The sequence below is a fragment of the Hippopotamus amphibius genome, chromosome 1 (genome assembly GCF_030028045.1).
Source record: "Hippopotamus amphibius kiboko isolate mHipAmp2 chromosome 1, mHipAmp2.hap2, whole genome shotgun sequence".
Taxonomy (NCBI): domain Eukaryota; kingdom Metazoa; phylum Chordata; class Mammalia; order Artiodactyla; family Hippopotamidae; genus Hippopotamus; species Hippopotamus amphibius.
The window spans coordinates 152,971,803-152,985,785 of NC_080186.1; the positions used below are offsets into that span (position 1 = coordinate 152,971,803).

The 13,983-nt window shown below is 50.5% G+C and overlaps 1 long non-coding RNA gene across 1 annotated transcript in view; it reads left to right on the forward strand.

The window, feature by feature from the left end:
- LOC130851297 (uncharacterized) overlaps nucleotides 1-12,143 on the forward strand; it is a 30,863-nt gene extending 18,720 nt beyond the window's left edge. The window contains exons 2-3 of the long non-coding RNA XR_009053164.1: nucleotides 9,010-9,074; nucleotides 11,580-12,143. This is a non-coding gene — a long non-coding RNA (uncharacterized LOC130851297). The remainder of the gene's footprint in view (nucleotides 1-9,009; nucleotides 9,075-11,579) is intronic.
- The last annotated feature ends 1,840 nt before the right edge of the window (nucleotides 12,144-13,983 follow it).

Sequence of the window (13,983 nt, forward strand, 5' to 3'; positions counted from 1 at the left end):
CTCAGCACCTGGCAGGGGGGAAATTCCCCATACAAACTCATGAGGTACTTTGGAGGGTCCCCAGGAAGTTATGCAGTGTGGTGTCCAAGGAGCAGTGCAGGAGGTAGGAGACCCCTGGGGACAGAGGAGCTGGGACAGGCAACACACATACGGTATCCAGGTTTAATAGTTCACAAGCTGTGTGACTTTATGCAAGCTACTTAACCTCTCTGTGTCTCAAGTTTCCTCATCTGTGCAATGGGGAGAAGAGTTGTACCCACCTCACAGAGCTGTTCTGAAGATTAAGTGAAGGAATTTGTGTAAAGGCCTTAGGCCTGGACTGTCATCATCACAGTGTAATTCTACCTGCACCACCTTACGGAGGCCTGGGCTGGGCAGAGGCTTGTTCTGTTCCAGCTCTGCCATCAGCTCTCTGTGTGACCGACAGCAGCGCTCTCTTTTTGTGGGTTCGGTTACCTCAGCTGTGTTTGTGAGGGTCCCAGACTGCTTGACAGCCCAGTGTCCTCAAGGCTCCGTGTGCTCGGGATTCCCTGGAGAGCTTGTAATGTAGCTTCCTGGGCCCTACCCAGGATTCCCTGTCAGTTGATAAGTGTGCAATGCTTCAGATACCACACTTTGGGACACGTTGCCCACAGAATGCCCTATATATTCAGGAAAAGGGGCTTCACCTAGCCCTTTCAACATCTCAAGCTGACCCCTCTTCTGTGCCCCTTAACCTCTGAACTCAACCTTCCTGCCTCTTTCCAGACCCTGTTCTCTCTTCAGCAACTCAGGGAGCTCCCTGGCCGGGCCTCATTCCCACTCCTCTCTAAACGTAGCTAAGGATATCTTGCCTCACGAGAGGAGTAGGGTCTAATCGTAAGGAACATCGGCTCCATTTATCTTGCTTTTAGGTACATATGTCCCTCACTCCTCCTGACAGCCAAGTGAGGTCAGAACCAAGACCATAGCTATTCTATGGAGGAGGAAGTTGAGGCTCAGAGATGGCAAGTGACTTGCCCAGGGTCACTTGGTCTGTAAATAGAAAAGCCAGAATTGGACCCAGGCAGTTGGATTTCAGAGTCTGCTTTTGGACTATCATGGCCTCAGTTCTTGTGTAACCAAAAATGGGGACGTGAGCGTGCTGGGAAGCCCGGTGCTGGAGGTCTACATCCGTTCTGGGCCCCAGATGTGGCCAGAGCATATTCAGAAGAGCCGTGTTGCCTGCGTGTCTTCCAACCATGAGCCAGGCCTCTGCTCTACCCACCCATGTTCCCCATTGCAAGTCCCCTGCCTTCCTCTGAGTCCCCTGGCCCCGCCACTTCACCGCCCTGAAACTCTCTGCTGTCTTTTCTGTCCCCATCCCTCCAAGGTCCTGAACCCCTAGTACACTGAATTTAGAGACCAGCCCCTTCCCCAGAAGAGGCTGCCTTGGGGCCAGGCTCATCCCAAGGTCTTGGGGCTGAGGGCTGACCCTTCCCTTGGCCAAGCCCGCAGTAAGAGACATTTCAGCTCCCTTCCATCACCTAAGGCTCAACCTCCAAAAGCTCCCCTAGGCTCTGGGTGTCTGCTTGGACCCTAAGCCTGTTGTCAAATGGCAGACTCAGCTCGGAGCATCATAGGGAAACTTCCCGACGTCAGCAGCTCTCTAGGCTCAAATGGGTCTGAGAAGCCACATCCTGCATGGAGACCACGTTGTCCAGTGGCTTCACAGTGCAGATGGGAAACTGCAGCCTAGAGAGGGTAGGGTGTCTGCCCAAGGCCACAGGGCCAGGCAGTGAGAGGCAGAGCTGAGGCTGCAGCCTGCACCCCCAGCCCTCAGCCAGCGTGCCCTTCCCCACTACTGCGTCCCAGCCAACACCCTGGCCTTCCTGACTCTCTGCCTGTCTGCTGGAGCCTGAGCTGACATCGCTTCTCCAACAGCTTTGCTTCTTGAAACCATTATTTGAAAACAGTTTTCCTTGCCAGGAGCTGCAGGCTCTTAGAGCTGAGAAATCAAACCTCACAGACAAGGAATAAGCACTGTCTACAGCGAAGCCATCAAGACGGGACCAGACTCGGGTACGGCGGTGACGCTCAGGCGGCGGGACATTGACGCTGTCCCCTCCCTCTACTCCCACCCCCATTTAACCACAGCCACAAGGAGTCCTCAAAGCCAACAGGATCACAGATCCTGCACATCCGGTCAGGGTAGGATGGGCACTTTGAGATCATCTGATCCAGCCTCTGCACAGATAGGGAAACTGAGGCCCAGAGTAGGTTAAGAAAAGAACAAAGAGCAAACCCTAGGTGCAGCATCCCCTGGGGAGGATACCACTGAGGTCCCCCGACCACTGACTCACAGACCCCTGTCTGCCGCTGGTTCTTACCTTGCCTGCGGTCTGGTCCCGGTGTGGCTCGTTGTGGCCTGGAGACGTGGGTCAGCCCGTTTGGGGGATGGTTGGAGGTATCACTGCTTCTCGACTAACTCAAGTGGGCCTCTGGCACCCCTCGCTGCCACTGCCACAGGGGCATTTTTAAACAGCTGGCACTGGGCCCCCCTCCCCTTAGCCCCTTGATCGTTGTTCCCTGGCCGAAAGGGCCCCTCTGCCTTTTACCTTATATGAGCTGAAGAGGCGAGCCCAGGGTTGGGGCAAGGCGGGTGCCGAGTCCTCTCGGGGCCCCCCATTGGCCCAGGCGCCTGCCACGTGACCGCCTCGCCTTGACCTGCCCCCGGTGCCGAATGTTGCTTTTACCCCCTAAGGAAGGAGTGGTTGACAATTTTCATATTTCTTCTAAATTTGGAGATTTCAGACAATGCTGGAAGGCTTGGCTCCAGCTGCCAGAGGCCCATGTGGAAGTCATTAAGCTGGAGAAGGGGGGCCGGGGGAGAGCAGGAGGCAGGGAGAGGAGGAGGAGGAGGAGGAGGGGGTAGGGGCCAGAGTTCTGAGGGTTGCCAGTTGTCAGCCTGGGAACATGAGCAAACTCCCTGGGAGCAAGCTGTGTGTGAGAATGTCCTCCCTCTTCCCTGGCCCCTGTGTCCCAGGACAGGAGTGGGAGTTCTGAGATTTTTTTCTGGGAAGCCCCAGGGGGACGATGCCAGTCCTGGCTCCTGGGGTCCAGAAGATGGTGGGAATGGCAGGGGGTGGGGGACCATGAGGAAGTAAACTCTCTCTCTAGACGTCTGGGACCCTGAGAGGCCAACCCCATCCCTGTGCAAAGAAGGCTGGCGCCCCAGAGGGGCAGGTCCTGCCCCTGTTACACAGGAGGCGGTGACAGGGCAGGAGAGGAAATATGGGGGCTCGCCTCTGGGCTTCTCTTTCCCCTGAAGTCCTGGTCGCGAGAAACGCCTGTCTCACACGCTTTCTCCTTGTGCTGTGGCCACACTGGCCTCCTTAGCAGTTTCTCATGCCTCCAGGCCTTTGCAATCGCAGTCCTCTCCACCAAAAGTGCCGGCTGCCCAGAGCCTCCCATAGCTGGCTCCTCCTCCTCCTCCGGTCTCAGCTCAGAAGCCACCTGTGGGCGAGGCCATGCCTGGCCCCTGCGTTACCTTCCACCACTGCCCCTGCTTGCTGCCCTGCAGGACTGTGCCTATTTTTTTACATCCCTACTGATGTGGTTGCTTGTCGTCTAGCTCTTCCTGGAGAGCACGACCCCTCTGGGGAGCGTCTGAGTCCCCAGGCCTCCTGCAGTGCCTGTGAGGTGTCTGTGGAGGGGCAGCCCCGGGCGCAGGAGCGCTGCTGGGGCCGGCGGAGGGCTCCTCCACGTGGCCTTGCTGCTCAGAGCTTCCCTCCTGTGGCCAGGCTGGCTGGACCCCAGCTACCTTCATTCACATGCCCCTGAACCCCGGGCCCTCACGGGACTGCAGCCCCTCCCTCCCTTCCCTCGGGGCAGGATTCCCTCCAGCACACGGCCTCAGGCCATCCTGTGTGGGGCAGCTGGGTGGCCCCAGGGGTGTGGGGTGCTGAACCCTACACCGCCCTTGACCTTAAGAGGCTCCCAGTCTAGTAGGAGGATCTTCACCCTGACTTTGTTCCTTCTGAGGAAAGAATTCTCTTGTTGGGAGGCCTGTCTGTTTGTTCCTGCCTTTGCTGTTTCTTAGCTCTGAAGTCTGGGTGCAGTTATTCAACTGCTGCTCTGAGCCTCACTTTCCTCCTCTGTGAAATGGAAAACGTAGAGCAGGCCTTTCGGTGGTGCCACGAGGGTCCATTGGGGTGGCCCCTGCAGTCCTGGGGGATGGGTCAATCTGGAGCCAGACTGCCCTCAGCACTGCCTCTGCTGCTTCCCATGGTGGGTGGGGATGGGAACTGTATTTAACATCTGTGACCCTCAGTTTCCTCCTCTGTAAAATGGAGCCAGAAACAGCCCCTACCTCCAAGGATTGCTGTAAGACGAAGTGAGACCACGCTTACGAAGGGGTTAGCCCCGTGCGGCTCCAGAGTACGTGCTCAGTAAGTGCCAGGTATTGTAAGGGTTATGACGCCACACCTGACACACAGCAGGCTTGCCATTCATGTCATCCCCTTCTTCCTGAACCGAGAAGATGGATACCATTCACAAGCACACCCCTGGGTTGTAAGATCACGGCAGGGACGGCTTGTAACCCCCGCTCCTCCCTCCTGCTCAGCATTCTGGTTTGACACTCCAAAGCACCATGAGCAGACCCCAGGGTAAAGATAAAGCCAGCCCAACGGAACCACTGAAATTATGGAAAGTCCACTTTGGAGGTTGTAAAACTTGTTATGCTTCTGCTACTGGTGCTACTGTAGCATCAGAGATTTTTCATCAAGACAGAAAACAGAAAAATGACCAGTGTAAGTTATGGAGAGACCCACCATTTCAATACCCAAGAACTCTGTGCCTGGCCAAGCATGAGTCGGCCCCCTCTGTGAGCCAACAGGCTCTGTTATCATAACGTCCGTTACCAGAAGTCAGAACAAGGAATAGAAGCAACCTGGGAGCAGATCCCAGGAGAGGAGTTGTCCCGGCACCAAAATATCTCAAAAGTCTAACTAAATGGCAGCCATATGTGACTCGGTTGTCATAGGTCTGTCTCAAACATTTTTGAAGCCATTTCTATTTCCTCCCATGCCTCTCTTGGGACTTATGAGTGCTTTATGTCTATTAACTATTGTGTGAAGTGGCTTTTCTTTCCACACTGTGGCAAAGCAGCCATGAAATCCCTCCACTCGCAGAGGACACAGGTCAGTGAGACTCTGGCTTTGTGTGAGTAAGGCGTCTTGGGAGGTGAGGGGAGCTTCTTATTAAGGGCTGGATGTAAGAGTGTGTTTGGAGAGTTCTGTGTCCTCAGAGGGTGTGTGCTGTGGGGGGCAAGGGAATCCCTAGTGGGAAGGTAAGGGCCCTGGAGACCAGGAGACTCAGGGGGCTGGCAGGGCTGCTCCACCTCTACAGGTGATCGAGAAAGAGGTTGAGCTGGTACAGTTGGAACCTGCAGGAAGATGGGGTTTCGATCTACGCAGGAAAGACTTTTTGAGTCAGTGGATTTGCTCAAGATGAGATGAGCTAACGGGCTGTTTTGGTGAAGTGAGGAGTTCTCTGACGCAAGAGGAAAGCAAACAGGCTGGACGACAATGTGGCAAGTCCCTTCCAGCCCTTAGATCCTATAAGCTTTATCTCACACTTCACATTCTCATCCCCAACCTGTCCCTAACCCCCAGCCCTGACTTCATGCTAATTCGACCCAAAAGGCACAGCTCAGAGGTGATCATTTGGGAGACATGTTTTGGAAAGTGCTGTTAAAAATCAAGCTCTGGGGCTTCCCTGGTGGTGCAGTGGTTAAGAATCCACCTGCCAATGCAGGGGACACGGGTTTGCGCCCTGGACCAGGAAGATCCCACATGCCACGGAGCAACTAAGCCCATGTTCCACAACTACTGAGCCTGTGCTCTAGAGCCCACGAGCCACAACTATTGAGTCCATGTGCCACAACTACTGAAGCCTGCGCACCTAGAGGCTGTGCTCCACAATGAGAGAAGCCACCGTAATGAGAAGCCTGTGCACCACAGCAGGGTAGCCCCTGCTCTCTGCAACTAGAGAAAGCCTGTGTGTAGCAACGAAGACCCAATGCAGCCAATAAATAAATAAATAACTAAAATAATTAATTAAAAAAATCAAGCTGCATGTGTTTTCTTTGATGAGCATAAGACTTTTGTTTCATTGACTTTTTTCATTTTGATTCTGAGAGGTAATAGACACTCAGTGAAGAAGTACTTATAATTGTCATTAAACCAATTTTTCAAGGCTATCATTTTATTTATTTATTTATTTATTTATTTATTTATTTATTTATTTTTTGGCACACAGGCTTAGTTGCTCTGCGGCATGTGGGATCTTCCTGGAGCAGGGATCAGACCCGTGTCCCCTGCATTGGCAGGCGGATTCTTAACCACTGCGCCACCTAGGAAGCCCTCAAAGCTATCATTTTATAGATAACTGTCCACAACATGTTATTGAGGTTAAGGATCCTGGTACAGAAGATGATATATGGAATAATACCATTTAAGCAAAATGATGTGTTTGCCAAACTGCAGTGAGATACCACTTAACACTCTTTAGGATGGCTGTAATAATAATAGTAACAATAATACCACCACCAAGAAAAGCCCTAGATACTTGGATGCTTGTTCACTGATGTCTGTAGCAGCATTATTCACACTAGCCAAAATGTGAACACAGCCCAAGTGTCCATCACTGAATGAATGGATAAACTAAATGTGGTACATGCATACAATGGAATATTATTCAGCCATAAAAAGGAACAAAATTCTGGTACATTCAACAACATGGATGACCTTTGAAACATTATGCTAAGTGAAATAAATCAGACACAAAAGGACAAATACTGTATGATTCCACTTCCATGAGGTATCTAGAAGAGACAAAGTCACAGAGAGAGAATGGTGGTTGCCAGGACCTGGTGGGAGGGGGATGGGGAGTTATTGTTTAATGGGTATATAGAGTTCAGGTTTGGGATGATGAAATAGCTCTGAAAATGAATAGTTGTAATAGTTGCACAACACTGAATGTACTTACTGCCATTTAATCGTGCACTTAAAACAGTTAAAATGTTCAGTTTTATGTTACGCATATTTTTACCATAGCAAAATAAATGATGTGTCTGTGTGTAGGGGTAAGTGTGGTTGTAGCAAGGTGCCCTGCTGGAGGTTAAGTTTGTGTTTTGTCTGTCCCTGCACAGACAGATCAGACAGAAGGTCATTATGAACTCCTGAAGGGAGTATTTCTGGGAAAGGCAGGGAGAGGGATGTAACAAACCTTTTGTGCTGATTGCCAGGGAAGAGTGGTTGTGGGGGAGGAACAACGGTGTGCACAGCCCTCCAAAATTTCTGTGACTCCCTGGCACACCAATGCTGATAGGAAATGGACAGGTTTGCCCTTGTTGAAGGGCCCTGGGCTGTTGGCTTGGAGCCCTCCCCTGGCCTAGGGAGAATACTAGCTTTCACCTCCGTGGCCCCTTTGGGAGCTGTGAACGTGACCCATAGTTTGGGATACGACTTACTGAAACCAGCTTCTGCTTGGACATCCCTATCCTTCCACCGTGGTGGGTACGTTGCTACAGCACCAGACGGGACTTGACACTGCCCCCACCTCTAAGACACCTGTGAGTACTAGGGGACCCCTGGATGTGTACGAGGAAGGTGGTAAGGACGTGGGGGAGAGCGGCTGCCTTGCAGGTCTGACCCTGCTCTTACTGGCATATGGGCCTTGAACATTTGAAGTCGGAGGACCAGTGGGACCATAGTAACCACATCCTGAATGGTGCAAGGGAACACCTAGTTACACATGTGTGTGTGTATGTGTGGCTGTATGTATGTGACAATACACTGTTAGATATTTGCAAGAATGCGGGAATTTGGGTTATTTTGGCTTACTTCATTGTGATTTTTTGTGTTTGATTCTTTCCTGATTTACATTGAGGTCATGAGCTTAACTATATACAATTATTATATATATTAGGGACTTCTATTTTTATTTCTGTCTAATTTCTGTTTTTTATTTGTGTTAAGGGAATATAATACATTAGTATTATAGTAGTTACAAAATTTATAAAGATTTATTTTAAAAAATAACTTACTTAAAAAAATATTTGTTTAAAAAGTCATGGAGATGGAGCCAGCTCTTAGTCCATTTTTCCCCAGGGAGGGAGGCACTAATCATGACTACTATTGTAGGGGGCTCAATTTTTCATGGAACCCAAGAGCAAGGTGATCATTGTTTCACCTGCTTGCCACAGAGCAGATCAGATTCACTGCCCATGTATGAAAGGGTTATGGTAACAGAGGGGTGTTAGTGGAGGTGATTTCCAAATGGGAGCAACCTGGTTGGTGGGATCAGGGAAAACTACTTTAATAGCCCCCTCCAGGTCTCAGCTTAAGTTAACTTTGCTTGTCCATCTCTCCCCTGTGCCGCTGAGGCCCCCTCCCTGCTCCAACCCTCACCCCACCTGTGTCTCCCCGTCTGACACGCCTCAGCAGCCCTCAGGACTGCAGGCTGACTCCAAGCCTTCCTAAAGCACCCGGGACTGTTAAACAAATCCTATAATTAGAAGCCAGGTTTCCTAAACGAAGTGAAAAATGTAACGTTACCCTTTGTTTGTTCACTGGATGCTCAACGCATGTCCCATGACCCAGAGGAGCTGTGACTTTGGGTTTCCAAGAAGCCTTAATAAGGTAATGTTTATAAAGTTCTTAACTTTACAGCTCCATCGGAGTACAACTCTGTGAAATGAGGACAAGCCATAATTCTGAGAGATCTGCCCCCTCCTCCCCCAGTAGTAGCGAATGTTGTCCCCTTCTGTGACATGCAGAAAGCCCCAAGATCGGGATTAAAGCAAGTGGGTTCTGGCCTCAGCTCTGACACTGAATTGCTGTGTGACGTTGTATCAGTCTCCTTCTCTCTCGGGAGTTCTGTTTCACCATCGGTAGAAGAGAAGACATGATGAGGCTTTCTTGTTTTAAAAGTCTCTTCTAACTCTGATGTTCTACAGTTTGATTTCTGTGCCTCTCTCCATAGGGTTGTATCTCAAGCCAGGATCCTTCCCCAGATTTGACCTCCCTTCGACTCCTTAGAAGGACTTGGTAATGTACCTTGAACTGGATAAACTGGTTGGGGTTGGCAAGACACGTGGATGTATCTTTTTGTGCCTCAGCTTTGAACCCTTAAGTGTTCATGAGGTAAAATGCATGAGATAAAATGCATAAAAAATAATGTGAAAATGACTTGTAGAAAAAAAAACTCTTTGAAGGAATTCAAACTGGTCAACGTGAGGAATAGTGGAAAGAACCACTGTTCTGTCTGGAGATGGTAGGCACTATTAAGTTAACATAATACTATGTTAACATTATATATAATAACTGACATTTATTGAATTCTTTCTATGAACCAGACTCTGGGCTAGGGGTTTACATCCATCCTCTCAGTTAACCTCAGAGCAAATCTGTGAGGTAGATACTTCATCATGATTCTCACTTTATAGATAAGAAACTGACACTTATAGAGATGAAAGAATTTGCCTGAAGGAAATAAGTGGTTGGAGCCAAGACTCCAGAACCCATGATTTACCTCTGTAAATCCAGTGCCCACCTACCTCTGATCCTATTATGGTGCTTGTGGAAGAAAGTATTGTGATGAAGCTTCCATCATTCTGTGTCGCTGAGTGATTCTGATGAGTAGAGCATGCCCAAGCAGCCTACACAGGACTGGTAATGTAGGTGAGAAAGACGCCTTCGCTGGGCTAAGCCTCCATGAGAATTTTTTGTTATTGCAGCCCAACTTGGTTCATCCTGACTGATACTACTTGTCACAGGCAGAGAGAGCAGCTTTGCTCTTTGTATTCTCAAGAGCAAATTTGTCATCAGCAAATTGAAGGAGTGGGGAAGGAGACATTTAAAACAAGTAGAGGCTAATAAGAAACTTGGGAGCATCTGATAGGAGTATCACTGAGACGCCAGCAAAATGACCTGTAAGGTCCCACTGAGCCTGTGATTCTAAGAAATGGTCTAAAAACAAGATTTGTAAGTGATTCTGGAATGACAGGGTCAGAGCTGGCTCTGTGGTTGAGATAATGAGATAGAATGCAAAGGAATCCCAATATGGAAGACAAAACATTATGGACATAGCTATGTGATTGCTTGACTGAAGAGTCAAAGAATCCCTGTTTTTTCAAAGAGTGCACTACTGAGGGAGAAGGAGATCGGGGTCAGCCCGACCCTTGAACTCTCTCCAGAGCTGACTCAGAAAGCATATCCCTTGGGCACTGAGCCCTCTCACCAGACACATTTCCCTCTAAAGTAGATTTGTCCCTAGAGCACAGCCAGGCTGTGTCAGAAATGATTTGGATGGCTTTTGGTGCTCTGTGTCCACTGCCTGATGACAGGGTGCCCACTTCTAACCACAGCTACTTCCAACGCTCATTCCCTTACTGGGGCAAATGTTAGGGTGGGGTGGGGGTCAAAAGTGGCCTCAGAGGCCCAGCCTTTCATCTTAAGCTCTGCCCCCTTTTTCCTCACCGTATGAACATGGGCAACTTATCTCCCTTCCCTGGGCTTCAATTTCGTCTTCTGTGAAAATCTTATATTCCCTTGGGATTGATGCTGGGAGTAAATAAAGTCACAAATATAAATGTGCATTGTAAACTGTAGGGTGCTGTCAATGTAAGAGGGATATCACTGTTACCACTGGGCAACTACTTGCAGCATCTGCCTGGGTTCTAGGGCTGGACCACCTCTGTCTCCCAGGGCCAGAAACCTTGATGCTATCTTCTAACAGTAGAGAAATAATTGAGGCTTCTTTCCTGGGAACTAGACTTTGGATATGCTCAGATTCCACGCCATCCACTTCTTCCTCCTTCTCCGCAAATACAATATTTATGAGAACCGACCTACAATGGAAATTTGGCAAGATTTCACATTCTGAAGACATTGTACCTTCCTCCACATGCCCCGAGGGCTGAGGTCATGGGCTTCCCAGGAGATGAGGGAGTTCCCACAGATGCAGGAGGTACAGGGGACTGAGAGGAGAGGGGCCCAGCAAGAGCCCTAAGTCGCAGGCAGGTTCTAAAATGTTGATCCTGTTACCTCCACCATCTTCTGTGAGAACATGAGCTCGGGAACTGTTTTGACTTTCACTGCTTTGTGCCCAGTGCCTAGAACAGCGCCTGGTGCACAGCTGGTGCTCAGTACATATTTGTTAAATGAAGGGAATAAGCCCTCCTCGAGGCCTTTCACGGCTCTTCCTTGCCCCTGCGCTGAAGGCCACAGCTCCTAGAAACGTACAGAGCCTCCCAGACAAGACATTTAAACCACCCCCTGGGGCAGCTTCTCAGTACTGCCTCCCAGCAGCTTCAGGCCGCAGAGACAAGCTTCTGCAGGGAGGCCTGATTTGAGGTTCCCTGCAGCTCTCAGAGCCTGTACATTTGTTGAAGCTGTTTTCCAGTGTGGGGAGGCAGGGCAGGGACGGCAGGGCCTTGGCTGTGGCCGTCAGGGCTCCTTGCTGAGGAGTGAGGTGATGCATCTTGGAGTCGCTGCCTGTCCCCCGCGTGGTGGCTGGTGGGTAGGCTCAGGGTTTCTCTGTTCTCTCTGCAGGTCGTGCCCCGGTCACAGTGGGGCCCAGGCTTCTGAGCCAGGTGCTGAGGAGCACGTGTGAATAAAGCCTGTCTGATGCCTGCCACCTGGTGACTCTTCGAAACACTAACAAAACAAAACATGCACGTGCGAGACCCCAGTCACAAATTCGGAGTCATGCAGATATACACCAAAACCAGCGCAATAAACACAGTGCTATCTGAGCCAGTAGCTGAAGCCAGTATGTAAGTCAGACTTTGGGAAGTGCCATCCGTTATTCGCTGTGTTGGGGGAGAAGGCCTCTGAACCCAAGCTGCAAGGCAAGTGTCCGCCCTCCCCCTGCCTCTCCCTCCTAGGACTGCTCTCCCATGAGCAGCCTGGAGACACCACCCCCTTCTCCCCTCATCCCCCACAGCACAAGCTTCTTCCTCCTCCGGGGTCCGGGCTCTAGGGGTCTGAAGAGAACATTTCTCACACTGTACCCTTTTCCTGCTTCCGCTGGAGGATGGGGCTTCTCACCTAAAATAGATGCAGACCCACCCAGCGAGAGGAAGAGGGGCTGACAGCTTGGGGGGAGAAATCAGAACTCTGGATCTTGTAAGTCCAGACGTCCTATAAACTCTGACCAGAGTATAAACATCCCCTGGGACTGAGGGGAGGATGTGCTAGTGAGCAGGGGGCCCGGCGCCTCCGTCTGCCCTGGGGACAGGCTGTTTATTCCACATCCCTCGTGGGCCCCCTTGGGCTCCTTCCTGTCTAGGTCTGGGCAAGGAGAGGCAAGCAGGATGGCCCCAGATGGGGCCTGAGGCCTTGGACATAAGATCCGACCTCTCAGGGCTGTAAGGGAACGTTCAAAGCTCAACAGACTCAACTCTCTCTTCTTGCATCTCCCTCACAACTGGTCTTCCGGCCTCTGCTAAAACACCTCGGCTAATGGGAAGCTCACTCTTTCCCAGGGCAGTCCATTCTATTCCTGGCACTCTGGCAGCTGGAAAGTTCTAGAAAAATGTTATTCTAGAATTGTTTACTGTGACCTGATTGAGCACAGCTAAGAGTAATGTGTACAACAAAATAATAGCAGGGCCGTTCACTGAGCCCACCTGTGCCAGGTGCTTTATGTATGTTGTCACGTTAAGATCCCCCACCACCCGAGGACACAGAGGTTCAGAAAAGTTAGGTCACTTGCCCAAGGTGACCCAGCTATTTCGTGGAGGGGCTGGGGTTCAGTCACTTTAGTTTAAATCTGTGCTTTAAATATTAGCCTTTACTGGTTCTTTACAATCAAAAAGCAAAACTAGCACACATACCACAAAAACACCATACAACAAACACAGTCACACACAAACCAACCACATTACAATAAAAACAACCCAAACTGGCCAAATATTAAGTACCCATTGTATGCCAGGCAAATCATAATTTTTATGATAAAGCCATTTTAACAACCCTATGAGGAAGCTGAGGCTCAGTGAAGTTAAGAAAAATGGATGTGGCCATGTAAGAAAGGGCAGAGCAAGTGTCCAAGCACCATTTCTGAAGTCTGCAGTCTCCCACTACACCATATTACATGATAGGAGGGGACTGCAGTGTAACGAAAGAAAGAACTGTTATCATTATTATTATTATTTTCAACAATGAAAGCTTTAAAAGTGGAATGTGCGTCCTCAGAGGCAAAGGATCTCCCTACACTGGACATGTCTAGCAAAGATGCTTTAGAAGAGTTTCCTACACAAGATATCCCCCAGAAATCTGCGACCCAGAAATACAGACTTGGTGTCTGCAAGGCTGGGCGCTGGGTGGAAGGGAGCACTTGGCCACCCAGCCCCAGAGCACAAGCCCCCCTCTTGGAATCCTTTGCATTTCCTTGACTGTCTCCCTGGGGGAGGAGGCACTGGCGCCTGGCCTGGGCAGAGGGTCATGTGGATGTGGTGGGCCCTCTGCACATCCCAGTGGCCGCCCATTCACCCAGGCCTTGCCCTTTTTTGAGAACTGGGAGCTTTCTGGCTGGGTCTGTTCCCACCAACAGCGTTCCTGTCCAGGGAGCTTAAAATAGTGCCTCTTGGCTGGGGCTCTGGAGTGAGCAGTGAGGGAGGCATTTGTGCAAATATGGGCCTGGGAGAAGAACTCCTACCCTGAGAGGGTGGGGGGTGGGGTGGGCAGTGCGGCAGGAGAGCCAAGACCTCCAGTGGAGGATGCGCGCCCTCCTGGCCACAGCCCCCCTCCATCTTGCAGCAGAGGCGCCTGCTAGTCTCCTCCTGCCTCCCCCGACCTCGCTGGGTCCAGTTGGGCAAATCGCTACACTGAATCCTGCAGGTCTTCCTGGTCCAGATGAGGCTCCAAGGTGGGCCCACTGGGAACAGGGACCTTTACATTCTTCTGCTGGTTCTATCCTTGTCCCCACTTTACAATACCCTTCCTACCTAGG